Source organism: Heterocephalus glaber, unplaced genomic scaffold, assembly GCF_053883595.1.
Source record: "Heterocephalus glaber isolate CG9 unplaced genomic scaffold, H.glaber_assembly_v1.0 deba00000071, whole genome shotgun sequence".
In the NCBI taxonomy this organism is placed as follows: domain Eukaryota; kingdom Metazoa; phylum Chordata; class Mammalia; order Rodentia; family Bathyergidae; genus Heterocephalus; species Heterocephalus glaber.
Window position 1 is genome coordinate 8,116,000 of NW_028258137.1, and position 13,616 is coordinate 8,129,615.

A 13,616-nucleotide genomic window follows, 5' to 3' on the forward strand; every position below is an offset into this window, starting at 1 on the left:
AAAGGGTCACCTGAAGGAAACAGGCCTGTCTTTCATTCTTTTACCCATCCATTCACCTACCCATTCATCCATCCCATCCACCCATCCATCTATCCATCCATGAACCCCTATGACCGAGCCCTACATGGCTGGCCCATCCATACATCCATTCACCCATCCCATAACTAGATACTTGCTGAGTGTTATCTTTGTGCCCTGCCACAGACTGCACCTTCTTTGGTAATCAAAGAAAAAAAATTTTCCTACAGCAACTGGTTTTACAGAAACCACAGCAACATAGCTATATTTAACTATATAATTATCAGTCCAATTATATTATCATCATTTTTAAAAACCCAAATGCTTATAAGGGTAATTTTCCCATTTTTTTCTCATTAATCTGTAAGACCTTCTGTTTCCTAATGTCTCATCCCTGCATAAAAGAGCACTTGGATTTAGGAGAGTATAAGTTGGGACATAACCTCAGAGTGCTTGGCTTGAGTTCTTTGTCAAGAGAACTTGTAGCTTTAGCTGGGCACACCTGAGTCTCAAGGGCCTGCAGGCCAGGCAGCCCAGATCTATGGAGCTGATTACTTTCTGAGACATCCAATTACAAGTGAGTAATTTCTTTCCCCAAAAGATACTCTATGGAGAATACACTATAGATTCTTCTGTTTCTAGAAAGCTAAGAGGATTTGGGTACCAAAGCAAGCCCCATAGGCTGTAAAGTTCTTTACTTTTAACATCAAGTCTTCAAAAGAGCTCTGCTTGTAGATAACAAATATAACAGGGACTTAATAAAAGATAACAATATAAAAATTGAAGCAGAGATTCAATAACAGACAAAAAGAAATAAAAACAAAGCAACCACCAACCACCTAGAAAGGAACTCCCAAAGCTAGACATGTTCGCTCTGGGTTAAGTGCTGTATTCTACCACAAAATCATAAACCAGTAGCTGATGACACAGTGAATTAGGATGATGACTGTACCATACTGAGTTTCCCTGATGAACTCTCCGGCCCCTCCAGATTATAACAATTTCAAAAGCAGACAGAATTTCTTTCTTCCTTACCACTGGATCTCTTCTGTGCCTGACAGTGCTAGACTCAATAAATATCTCCTAAATCATGGATATATTTCAAAATGAGAGAGTTGTGACAATCTCAAATGGCTTTAACCAAAAGCAACTGGAAGATTTCCATGGGGGGAGAGTGTCTTTCTTCGTAAGTACTGGGGTTGTTCAAGAATAAGTCTGGATAGCTGAAATGTGGGTGTCAGCAGCAACAAACATGGACTGGGTTTGTCAAGCCCTGGTTCTCTCATTTTCTGTCTTTCCTAGCTGGAAGCAATGGTGTCTTTGATACATCACCCAAACTATGGATACTTTGGAGTCAAGTAGTACAAGTCAAATACTAACAATTCTCTGCCCTGGAATGTGGGTGTCTGAAATAGTTTGTGCTGCCTCAGTTGAATCTCTGCTGCACAATCCACAATATCACCTCTTATCACTCACCCCTATGACATTTGGCCTAAGCCCTCTAAATAAGTCTGACCCATCCTTCACCATTTACTCCACTGGTAAAAGCACAGACACCACTGGTATTGCCTTTGATTACCTGGAAAGAGTTCGCCTCTCACATACTCTGTATTCTCAGCTGTGGAAGAAAACTGAGATCCCCTAGGAAGCTTTAAAATTCCTGATGCCCAGGCTACTTCCTTACACAAATAAATCAGATTTTGCAGAAGAAGGTGTTACAGTTTCCTAGATGGCATCAGCCGTGGAGAATAATTGGTGGAAAACCTCTTTTTCCTGTGTCTCAGTCTCATCAATCTGTGCATCTGGCCTTTTGATATTCTATTTGTATGGGATCTCATCAGTGTGTTGACCTCATCTTTATCCTGAAAATGTTGATCAACTCTTCAATCCTAACCAAGACTTCTGGCTTTACAACAGCGAGAATAAGTCCTACTGGTTCTGACCTTCTAGAAGTGAATGAATGGATGGATGGATGAATGGGTGGATGGATGGATGGACAGTTGTATAGATGGATGAAAAATGAATGAACAATGGATGAGTTGATAATTCTGTGAAGATTTTTACTATATCACCTGAATTTCTTTATTACTCTTGTCTTTTTGAATGTTTGTGTCTCCTACCATACTTCAAGTTCCATAAGACAGAGGCATTGTCATTATCTGTCTTTGTTTCTCAGAACCCAGCATAGCACTTAGCTGATGGCAGGTACAACAACAGGTTAAAAAATATGTCTTTTGAAAATAAATGAATTTAATCCAATAACCGTATTTCTAAGTTTGCCCAATATCCTTTGAGGAATAGCATTTCTCAGTAATGACAAGAAGGAAAATCTTGATGCTCCATTGATGTTTTACTTTCATACTGTACAAAGAGATAGCTAGTGGCAAGTTTTGATAAAAATTCTAATTGAAAGATGGTTTTACTGATCTCAGGAAGAAGTGGGTAGACTAGCATTTAAAAAATACTGGATTATTTTTATAGCAAATGTCTTGCTACCATAGAACTCTCCCTTTTCACACACAGGAAAACTAAGGCCTAGGAAATAACTTAAGGTCTTAAACCCTAGAACTCTCACTTCCTAGTCCAGGGCTCTTCACATTATACTGTGCTACACCTGTGGAGCTGAATGCAACAAATGTATTTTTATTTTTAATCAAAGGCAGCATTTTAAAATTACATAACCCTCTTACTCTGTGTGTGTGTGTGTGTGTGTGCGCGTGCACACTTCTGGATGTGTCTGAGTGGGGGGGTCCCTTGTCCTTTTCTCCCTAGCACTGTTCCCCTGCTCTGCTCTCTGGCCACCATGAACTAAGCAGCTTTGCTTCGTGACACTCTTCCCCCATAATATTTCTGCCTTGGAGCTAGCTTTCCATGGACTTAATCCCCTTAAAACGTGAGCCAAATTAAACCTCTCCTGCTCTAAGCTGTAGTGTCACGTATTGCGTCCAGCAATGGGAAAGCTGACTAGTACACCCTACATCCCTTGCTTCAACCGTTAGCAGGATTTTCTATCAAATTATCCAAAGTGGCATTGATGAGTTGGCCACTTTCATTAAACTAATTGGACCTGGTGACACCAGCAAATATCATATAATTTACATTTGGATTGCTTGAGGGTACCAACAGAAAAGTAAGGTATCTCTGGCTGTCCACCTCTGGTGCAGAGGTAGGCTCTCATATGTAATGAGAGAGAGAGGCACATCACTATTAAATAACACTGCTCCTGTTTCTCTGGGAAGTACAAGGCACCATAACTCCCCAAATTGGCAAAAACTACCTGCTATGGATTGTAGTAAAGTGTGTTTTTAAATTATTTCAGAACCATAAAACCTCTCCATAGAGAGTGCTTTGAAACTGCAAATTAAATATAGAACATCTATGAACTGTATCCATTTTTACAGTAAGTATATATTTCCATGGGGGTTTGTACCATCTTTTTTGTCCAGTTACACTAGTTAATAATGCAGTGAATTTGCAGTAATAGAGTAAATGTTATTTTGATGACACTATTTGATTAAATTAAAGATGACATTAAAAGGACCATTTCAATAAAGAACCGAAATCTCTAGAAGAAACTGGGGCTGAGTGTTTAAGTCAGCTAGTCTGGCGGTTTTAAAAGGACCAAATGGAATTTCCTTCACCGTGTGAATGATGAGCAAGTTAAGGAACAATAGGACCAAATAATATATGGGAGAATATGAAAGCTCAGATTCCAAAACCCAGACAATTTTCGTTATTTGAGGCAGGCATTGCCACTTGTGCAAAAACAGCTCTTGTGGCCTTGGGAAAATGTAGAAATGCATTAAGTAAAACGAAAGTGAGAGGGCACTGAGATTTGCAGCAAAATGTGCTGATGTGGTGACAGTGAATCGAGTTGTTGCACAAACAAAAGAAAGGGAGGATTAGTCATGTTCCTCCCTCCCCACCCCTCCGCCACTGCCACCTCCTCTGCAAGTCACACATGTGCCAGGGGCCACCCACTCTGGTGTGGGCAAAGCTTTATGATTAAAAAGGAGAACAGAGTCCTAATTATTTTTTTTCAGGACTCTGTTCATATGATGTTTGCCAAGTAAAAGTTCTTTTCCTGAGTGAGAGGTTCACGTACACAAATCAAGTGACTGTTTGCAAATCTCTTAACTTAAGTTCTTACAGATTGGATGTATCTGAAGAGACATTCCACAGTAACATGACTGAGTTATGAATTGTGGGCATTTCACCTGAAAGAAGATCCAAGATTAAAGGTGCAGAGCATCGGAGAATCCCAGTTCCCCAGAAACACCTATTTGGGTGGTTCAGCTACAAAGACAGGGGACATCTTTATCTAGGCAGTGGGCCACCAGCTGTTGTTGACACATTCAAGCCCAAAGCCCTCACATTTGTGATTGTTTTACAATGGAACAGAGAGAGGAAAAAAATCCAGCTCAAGCTAATGTATTTGTAATTCTTCCCTGTGATCTCAAAAGAATATCATTAGATGCTACGTTTTCTCAGATAATTCATCTGGTCGTCATGCGTGTCCTTATCTCACTATAATCATTTCCGCTCTGAAAAAGAGGGCAGTGTGGCTCTCTGGAAAGTCACATGTCTGTCCCCCATCGCAATAAACATTGTTTCTTTAAGTGCAAATACCTTACAATGCAACCGTCATAGTATATTTGACTTTCTAAGCATAAAAAAATCTAAAGTGTTTATTATCTTCTCAGCAGTAAGTCACTTAGAGACAAAGGGTGATATAAAATGTCACATCAGGCAAGTCTATTCAATAAGGCACGTGGATAACAAACATTATGATGTTAAGATCCTTAGGACTAAGCAGTCTTCCAAGTGCCAGGAAATTTGTTCTTGCTAGAGATACCCAGGTCCTTGGAGGGACTGCAGTTATTTAGAGGAATAGGAAATTTTCCTGAGGAACTATCTTATTTCCCAGAATTCTGTGTGGCTCAAACTTACATGTTGGAAACACTCTCGATTATTGTTTCCAAAAACCACTGCAATCACTTGCAGACCCTCTGTTTCCTCTTCTACTTCCCCATATAGGCAGTGCTCAACAGATCCCAAAGGTCTTGTTGGTAGCACACCTTTCAAATGCAAAAACATGAGAGGAATTTTTGATCCATGCACAAAGAAAGTAAAAGATGTGTTTTACGCCAGTGAACATATTTTGTATGAGATGAGATGATTATATATGTAGTCATAGAATATATATGTGCATATTCCGAGAATATGGTGGATGTACAATGCCACAGGTAACCCTAAAGTAAAGCATAGATTTTGTGTGGTAACGATGTGTCCATGTAGGTTCTTGACCTGTGACAAATGTACTCCTCAGGTGTGGGGTATGGACAGTGAAGGATCCAGGAAGGCGGGTAGGGGCACACAGGTACTTTTTGTACTCTGTGTTCACTCTAGCTCTCCTAAAACTACTCCCCAAAACAAGATCTACCCTTTCACAAAAGTACAAATAGGTTCAATAGAAAGGAAATTTGAAACCTTCCGTGGTAAAAAAAGGTCCAGCCAACATACCCTTAGCATGGGGTTCCTATTGCAGAACTTTTACTCTCGTGACTATGATTCACACTCACGGCTTCCAGCCAAAGCAGACTTTCTCCTGGCCCAGGCTCTCTGGGACTCTAGAATTTATCCTTATGACATGCCTCGTTTGTCCTGAAAGTCACAGCACACCTGGTCCAACCCCTCAGAGTTCTTCCTAGCAGGTTCCACTGACACTGTACAAGAAGCTGTGGGGAACACCTGTCTTAGACTGTGAGGGTCAGCGGGTGTCCCAGTGGGAAGCTATGCTCAACATCATGTAAGTCTCCGGGGTTCCAGCTCTGTGGGATCAGCCTGGCCTCTTACACCCACAGGCTCTCCTTTGATTGAACCCAATTGCAAAGTCTTCCTCTTACATGGAGCAAAATTCAATTTAGCCTTGGACTGTTATGGTCTCCCTGGAGAGTTCCCTGATTGAGACAGTACAAAGTGATCAAATATCTGTGCTCCCTGTAGCAATTCACGTAATTCTGATTATGGAGCCCGACTTCCTGCCCCTGCTCCTATAACAAGAGGTCACTGAGGCCTGGTCTGTATCTTTTTTTAAAAAATCTTTTATTGGTACATTTTAGGCATACAATATGTTTACATTTATCATTGGGTGCTTGTACCTGTATATCATGTATCTTGGTTCTTATTTTTTCCCCATTCCCTGTGCTCCCTTCCCTATTTACATAGATTTTGCTTCCATTTTTTTTTCTCATAATTTTTCCTTTCCCCTTCCCTTCTCACCACCTCTACACTTTTGGATCTTTTAGTATTTCAAATTATCAATTATTCATTTTAATCATTTTAATCCTTATTTACACTTTCAGTTTCTCACACTAGAAAAACTATTTGGTATTTACACATGTGTCTTTTCTGTTCTTATCTATGTTTCTACCTAGCCCCTGGCATGGGCTTAGCAGTTTGCTGATGCTTCATAAGTATATAGGAAATTGGACATTTGGGTGACTACACTATTTTTAGCGAGCCACTAGGATATCATTGCAGACATTCAGTAAAATATAAAATTTCACCATTCATCTACTTATGCATCATTTATCCATCTATCCAACCACTCATCCATCCATGTATCCATTCATCTGACCACCCATTCGACCATCCAACCAACCAACCAAGCATCCATCCAAAAAATATGCAATGATGTCTCCTCTGGTAGACCTTTTTATGGGTGATTTGTTTAAAAAAGAAGAAGATGATGACTACAAAATGAATAAGATATGGTCCTTTCCTTGACTTACATTGCTGCTGGATAGGAGAAACACAGTACTATGGCAAGGACCGTATGCTGTCCATCTTTTTTGTCCCCTGCAGCATCTTGTACAGGGACTTCCATTCAGTAGCAATGAGTGAATGTTGAATTAATAAATAAAAACAAATACAATAGAAGGCAGTAAGTGAAGGGTGAAAATGCTACAGGAGAGTGGAGGGGGGGTTGATCTTGTCCAGCTAGGCACCTTGGGGCAGATGGAATAAGAGTGGAGAGGAAAGGGCGGGCTCAAATTTGAAACGGAGATGCAAGCTGGCTTTGCAGGAGAGAGTGTGTCTGTCCATCCTGCGGGGTTGGTGAGGGCTGATGGAAATGCTGGGCACAGAGGAGGTCCTCATAAGTGTTCTTGTTTTGGAGTGAGGTGCCCTCAGGTCTGAGCTGGGCACTCAGGTAACAGTGACAGGGACACAGTCTCTGCTTTCAATGAGTCTCTTGGGGCAGGGTCTCTGGAGGGAGCCAGTGGTAAAGGGAGATCAGAAAGATGGCAGCAAGTGGCCGTAAAACAGCAATTTAAATGGCACGGAGTGTAGCAGGGGTCCTAAAAGGACTGTTGATGAATAGGTTTCTAATTTGACTAGGCTTGAATCTTGTTTGCAATTAGCAACAACTATTTGCATACAATTAGTGTGCAAAGCCCTTAAAAAGAGTTTGTTCTCCACAGTAGGTTAAATATACCCCCATCACCCTCCCTGCAATTGTGCCTGCATTATTAATTGGTCTCAGAAATTTACTGTCCTCTCCAGACCAAGGAGAGCCTTCAGCCCAGTCTAGGAGCAAAGGGTGACTCTTGATGGCATTGGCCCTACCCAGGTGGAACGGAAGTTGAACTTTGCAAGGGACCTAACTTAGGAGGCCAGAGTGTCAGTCAACATGCACATGTGGGGGGCACATGATCAGTTTCACCGCAACCACCAATAACTCGGGGAAAAAATTAAAAGAAGCAAAGCAAAATCCGGGGGAGGGGTGATTTTCCATGAGCCTTGCGTCACTTTTCTGAAACTGCTCCTGGACCAGGCATCCCCAGATCCAGGATCAGCTTTCCCTTCGGTTCCAGCTTCCTCTTGTAGGATGATTCAGGAAGCCTGAGCAACATCCAAGGCACATATATTCACTTCCTCATACAGTAAATGTTCCTTGACTGCTGAGCCCTCAGGTGAGCACTAGTGATGCCCTAGAGAGGTTATTATCTAGTGGGGAAAAACAGAAATTGAAAAATAAGCACACAATAATGTAAGATTGCAGGTTCACGCACTGATTCCAAGAGTAAGCATACTGAGCTGTGGTAACTTTTAGGAGAATGTAATGGAGTCAAGGAAGGCTCCCTGGAGGAAATGACAATTGAATTGAAATATAAAGAATGAGTAGAAGTGAAGTAGGGGTCACATCATCATGTACAAAGGTCCTGGGCTGGGAGGCAGTAGGGAAAGTTGAAGAAGCTGACAGAACTCCTGTGTGGTATTAGAACAGAGAGTTAAAGAGAGCGCAGTAAGCAATGAACTGGGCAGGCAGGCAGGGGCCGGATCTTTGGAGCAGGAATGTAGAGGACATTTCAGAGTCTCTGTCCATTCTAGGAGCAACAGCAAATCATCGGCATGGATGAGCTGGGGCTGGAGGAGTGGGAATGGTGCACGAGGGTTTCCATTTTGAAAAGATCACTTTGGCCACAGTTTAAAAGGTACAGAAAGGAAGCCATCTTCCCACTGGCTTCCACTGGTCTCTTGATCATCTCCATGGCAAAAACTTTGCCATCTGCCCCTGGTGTGCTGCTGCCAGGAACTGCCATCTGGCCTCCGCAGACCTGCCTTGTCAGCTGCCACCCTGGCTGGCCTGCTGCATAGCTGTGAGTGTGCGCTGCTCCCATCTCTTCCATGGCACCATCGTCACCTGGCTCTCAGGGGTAAAAGACGCAGTCTCCAACTCCATTGACGATAAGCCTAGTGCAAAACCCACATCAGGATGGGACAGGCGTAACAGCCAAGAGATGGGTGCTAAGGTAACCATAGAATGTGCCACAGAAGTCTGTCGTTTGGGGCCTTTTAATATCTACCTCCCTTTTAATATCTACTTTTTTTCTGGGGAAAAAAAGTGCCTTCTTTATGCCATTGCTCCTGGTCCACATTGTGTGGGTTAAGCTGATTCTATCCACCAGCTCTAAGGTGGCATTCATTTTGGGTCTAGACAGGGTCACAGTGATGTGCTTAGGGATTGACATGCGACCTGTTGAGGGCCACTGAGAATCATGACGTGTGACACACTAAGGGCCAATGAGAGCCATGACATGTGATTCATTAAGGACCAATGAGAGTCATGACATGTGACCCACCAAGGACCAATGAAAGTCATGACATATGACCCACTAAGGACCAGTGAGAATCAGCCTGGGGACTCCTGGTTGATCCTTTGGGAAGGAGCTGTTCTCGCTTGCTAATTGACCTTGAACATAAAGAATGTAGCTCATAGGGCCTGGGATTTAGCTCAGTGGTTTCACCGCCTGCTGCGCAAGCGCAAGGACCCGAGTTCGATCCCTGGTACCAAAAAAAAAACCAAAAGAAAAAACAAAGAATGTAGCTCATGGGGGCCATTTCTCCTTTCCCATATAGACCCTGTCTGTAGATAAAGTCACAAAAGGGAAAGTGCAGCTGAGATATGGGGAGACAGAATTACAATGATGTCATTTGATCACCTGGACCCAACCATGCCAGATCTACTCCTTGGCTTCCCATTTCTATAAATCAAGGATTTTTTTTTTTTGCCTGAGAGAATATTGGTTGGGTTTATTGTCACTGACAATTGAAAATAAAAATTCCACCCTCATTTGGTTTTTTTTTCCCTTAATTTTCTCCTATCATTTCTGCTACCTACCCATCCTCTTGGAGAGAAATGACTGTTTAAAGCACCTGAGACAGAAACTCTTACAAGTGTGGCCCCGGGGCCTGCAGTTACCATAGCCCCAGCAAATACCAGGCACTTGAATGAGAGGAGGCAGTCAGAGCCACAGTTGCCAAAATCTGCCTTTCCCCAAAGGCATCAGCATCTTCAGGTTTCTCAAAGTCCTGGACATGATGCCAGCAGATCATTTCAGGCTTCTTTTGAAATTGCCTAATTTTATCACTGTGAGTGTCGAAGGGAAACCATTATTAAAATGCTTATAGGAAGCACAGTGAACCCTCAGGTTACGACTGGCCTGACATATGAACAACTTCGGCTAATTAGGTTAATGGAAGATTCATCTGCCTCATGTTTTCTATAGCATGTACCCAGGTAAACATCCAGATCTCAGCTGTACTGACTTAGTTACAACCAGCCCTCAGGAACTGCTGGAGTTTGTAAGTCAAGGGTCCACTGTAATGACCCAAGGATAATGTATTCCAGCTCAAAATTCTCACCCCTTATAATAGAAATCATTTTAAGTTCAGTATTTTATGGGTTTAGAAATCTGCGATTTCTGATTAAGGAAATCTATGTGTGTGTGCTCATGTGTGCATGTGTGTGTGCTCACGTGGGCGTGTGTGCGTGTATATGCGCATCTGTGGGGTGTGAAGAGAAAACAATTAGAACAGCCAGGGTTGTGCTACGCTCTCCTGAAATTCAAGTGGACAGGGTACTTAGCTTTAGCTTAGCTTTCCAATGCAGCCCCCTCCTTCGCAGGGGCTGACAGGCAAAGCAGCCCTTCCTCTCAGAACAACGGCATGCCACCGTAACTTTGTTGTTTTTGCAGTAATAAATATTGAAAGTGGTCAGCGTTCCTTTTCTTTTGAATTCAAACAAATAGCACTGGCTGACTAACACCCTCACACACAGACACACACACACACAGACATACACACACATATACACACACGCACGGGCTGGAGAGAAATTCAACCAACAGACTGAGGGGAGGAGTGGAAAATGATGCATGAGGTAGCCAATCCACAGCCTGCCCAGGTGGGAACACTGAGATCATTCTTATTCTTTTTAATGAAAAAATAAAGCAAAACAAGTGGAAGTGCAGTTTTGTGGTTAGGAACATACTCTCTGGTATTACTGCTGAAATTCACATGCTGCATTACATGGGGAGCTCCAATCCTTGAAGAGTCTCCCAGACTCTGTCCTCTCATCTGTCAAATGGGAGTGTTCTAATTTGGATGAATAGTGAATCATAAAAAGCCCTGGTGTCCACCTTGCCTGGCATACGATGAGCATGAAGTCAACCCGACTGTCCCTACTAAGAAGGTAGGACCCAGAGTCACTGAGTCACACAGAAGTGGGTGACGAGTCACAACACAAAGTGACATCTCTCAGGCCAGACGGAGGGGTGCACACAAGACCGTCACTGCTCCGGAGGAGAAGCTTTTAGTGTTGTCTGGGCCAACAGCGGCAGTCAGCTCCAGAGAAGCCATACCTACACCGCCAAGCGCTGTCCAGATGGAGTTAACATGACACTTGGAGTGGGGGATGCAAAGAATAGAAATGTGTTCAGCTCTGAAATTAAAAGCAGTACAGCAGGACGTGCCACATTATGTGTGGGATTAGTCAAAAGCAGTAATTAGGCTGCGATGACTCTGAACACACTTGTAAGCAAACAGCAGCAGTTCTGTCGAATGAAGGAGCCCAGTCTCCTGGGAGGGACAACAGGAGGAAGACTGAGGGGTCCAGGGGAACAGGCTGGCTAGCCCGAGGGCTGGTGGACACCCAGCCCACAGAACGCCCCATGGTGCTGTGTCGATTTGCAATGGCTCTGCTGGAGAAGACGCATCTACTTATGATCCCACAGCTGCTGTGAGTCAGAAGCTCAGGCGCAGAGGTGGGCCTCAGATGGGTTTTCTGTTCAGGATCCCCACGCCAAAGCCAAGGTGGAAGCCACCCCAGGTCCTTTCCAGGAGACAGTGAGGAAGAATCTGCGGTCCAGCTCATTCAGGTGATTGGCAGCATTCGGTTGGTTCCAGTAGCCACCACAGGGCTGAGGTCCCTGCTTTCTACGCAGTTACAGGATGAAGGTCCCTTTTTCCTCCTGGCTGTCAGCCAGAGCAAGTTCTTAGCTTTTAGCAGGGCTCACAGCTCTTGCCCTGTGGCCTCCCCCATCTTCAAAGCCAACAGGAGTGTGGCCTCCCTTTACTCCAGCTCTGCCTCCCTCCCCTGCCTTCGCTTTTGGCTGTGAAAGGCTCCATGCTTACCTGAGCCCATTCTGATAATGCAGGATAATCAGTTACTTATAAGACAGCTGACTGGTTAACTCAGCTCCCTTTGCAAAGTCCCTTTGGTCATGCTGCATAACACAAGCACGGCAGTAACACCAGGGAGACCGTCACAGGGTCAGAAGTCGGCCTACCTCAGGCCCGCAAAGTGAGCTCCCCTCTGCTTGGGGGCCAGGATCCCTCCAGGATGGGAACCCTGGAAGTTTCTACTGCCCAGAGGAGTGAAGTGCAGAGAAACTTGAGGGCCCAGGAGCCAGGGGGCATCCATGGACCTCTCTAAGACAGGGAACAGAGCTTCACAGGGACTGAGGCCTCTGAGGACTTGAGAGGCCTTCAAAGGTGAAATGCCACTTGAGAGCCACTTTGGGCTCACTCACCGGAGTTGACTCCCCAGTGTGGCCACCCAGAAGAGACTCGCTCTGAGATCTGTCTGGTGTGCGTACTCGGCGCTACATTTTGAAGATGTGTAAGCAAGTCCTAGAAGGGGGGCAGACAGCACTGGCGGTCCTGAGCAATGAGAACACAAGTTTCCCTACAGACCAAGGAGGTGGAAGGTGCTGTCCCCACTGCAGGCTCAGATAGGCTGAGAAAGGCAGGATGATGACCTCACCCCTGGCGGGATTGCGGAGCTGGACCCCAGCTTCTCAACCAGCTCTTCTGGTCTCCACCCTCCTTCTCTCCTGCCTCCGCCTTTGGCTCCTTCTGGAATGTCCTTGGACCCAGCGCCTAAGAAATGATGATTTAATTACCGGTGTTTTCTCAATGACATAATTAAATATCCACAGCGAGGTAAATTAACCCGAAGACTCAGAGGACGCTTGGGCGCCACCCTGGAATATTTTATTTTGAGGCTTCTTTTACACATATTTCGACTGGAATGGATCTAAAATTAGGTTTCCAATTTAGCAGCTAGAGGCAAGAGGTGCAAATGGTTATAAATAGTGTCTAGGTGGAGCACTCTTTCAGGTGCTTCTTAAGGAGCTGAGAGCACAAAGCAATTACTTTATTGAACAATGCAAGGGATTATCCCCGGGCTTTTTGTGAGCCGGGTTATCTGATCACAGAGTGGGAAGTGAGCAGCTGCCCGGCCCTGAGACTGAGGAACCGGGACAGGCACGGAGCATCAGGGAGGTGACGCTGTGAAGGCAGCTGGTTTGGCTGCCACTCTCCTGCGTGTAGGAAGAGACAAGTTTCCTTCCCTTTTCATCTCCTCCAACTTGCAAAGCCAGATGCACCTGTGCTGTAATAAATGCAGGAATACAGCTGAAGGGGGAAGAAAAACACAACCAATGCAGCTAGAGCTTTAAAAAAAAAAAGATTTTTGAAGCTAATGACAGTGTTCCTGCCTTTATTGCTTCAGGCAGAAACAAGAAGTTAAAAATCTAAGAGGCTTGAGAAAATATAACATGTAGAGATCTCATCTGCAGGCCTCCAGTTGTATTATCCTAATTTATTTCATTGTTGTGGTTTTTTTTTTTTTTTGAGGACTTTTTTGATCTATTTTTAATGGAAGACTAATGTGCCCTCCCCCCCCCACAGGGATTTATTGAGCAGGAAGGCATATCTAAAAGAATCTTTAAAAAAAAAATAAAACTTAC

At 44.0% G+C, this 13,616-nt stretch overlaps 1 protein-coding gene across 4 annotated transcripts in view; it reads right to left on the reverse strand.

Moving 5' to 3' along the window:
• Wwox (WW domain containing oxidoreductase) overlaps positions 1-13,616 on the reverse strand; it is a 930,576-nt gene that overhangs the window by 222,400 nt on the left and 694,560 nt on the right. The window contains exon 9 of one of the 4 annotated variants that reach the window (XR_015450909.1): positions 13,001-13,258. The exons of 2 other annotated variants lie outside the window; for them this stretch is intronic. The gene's annotated coding sequence lies outside the window, so the exon portion shown is untranslated. Of the gene's footprint in view, positions 1-13,000; positions 13,282-13,616 lie in introns of those variants that run through there. One more of the 4 variants, XR_015450905.1, reaches the window with a different exon arrangement.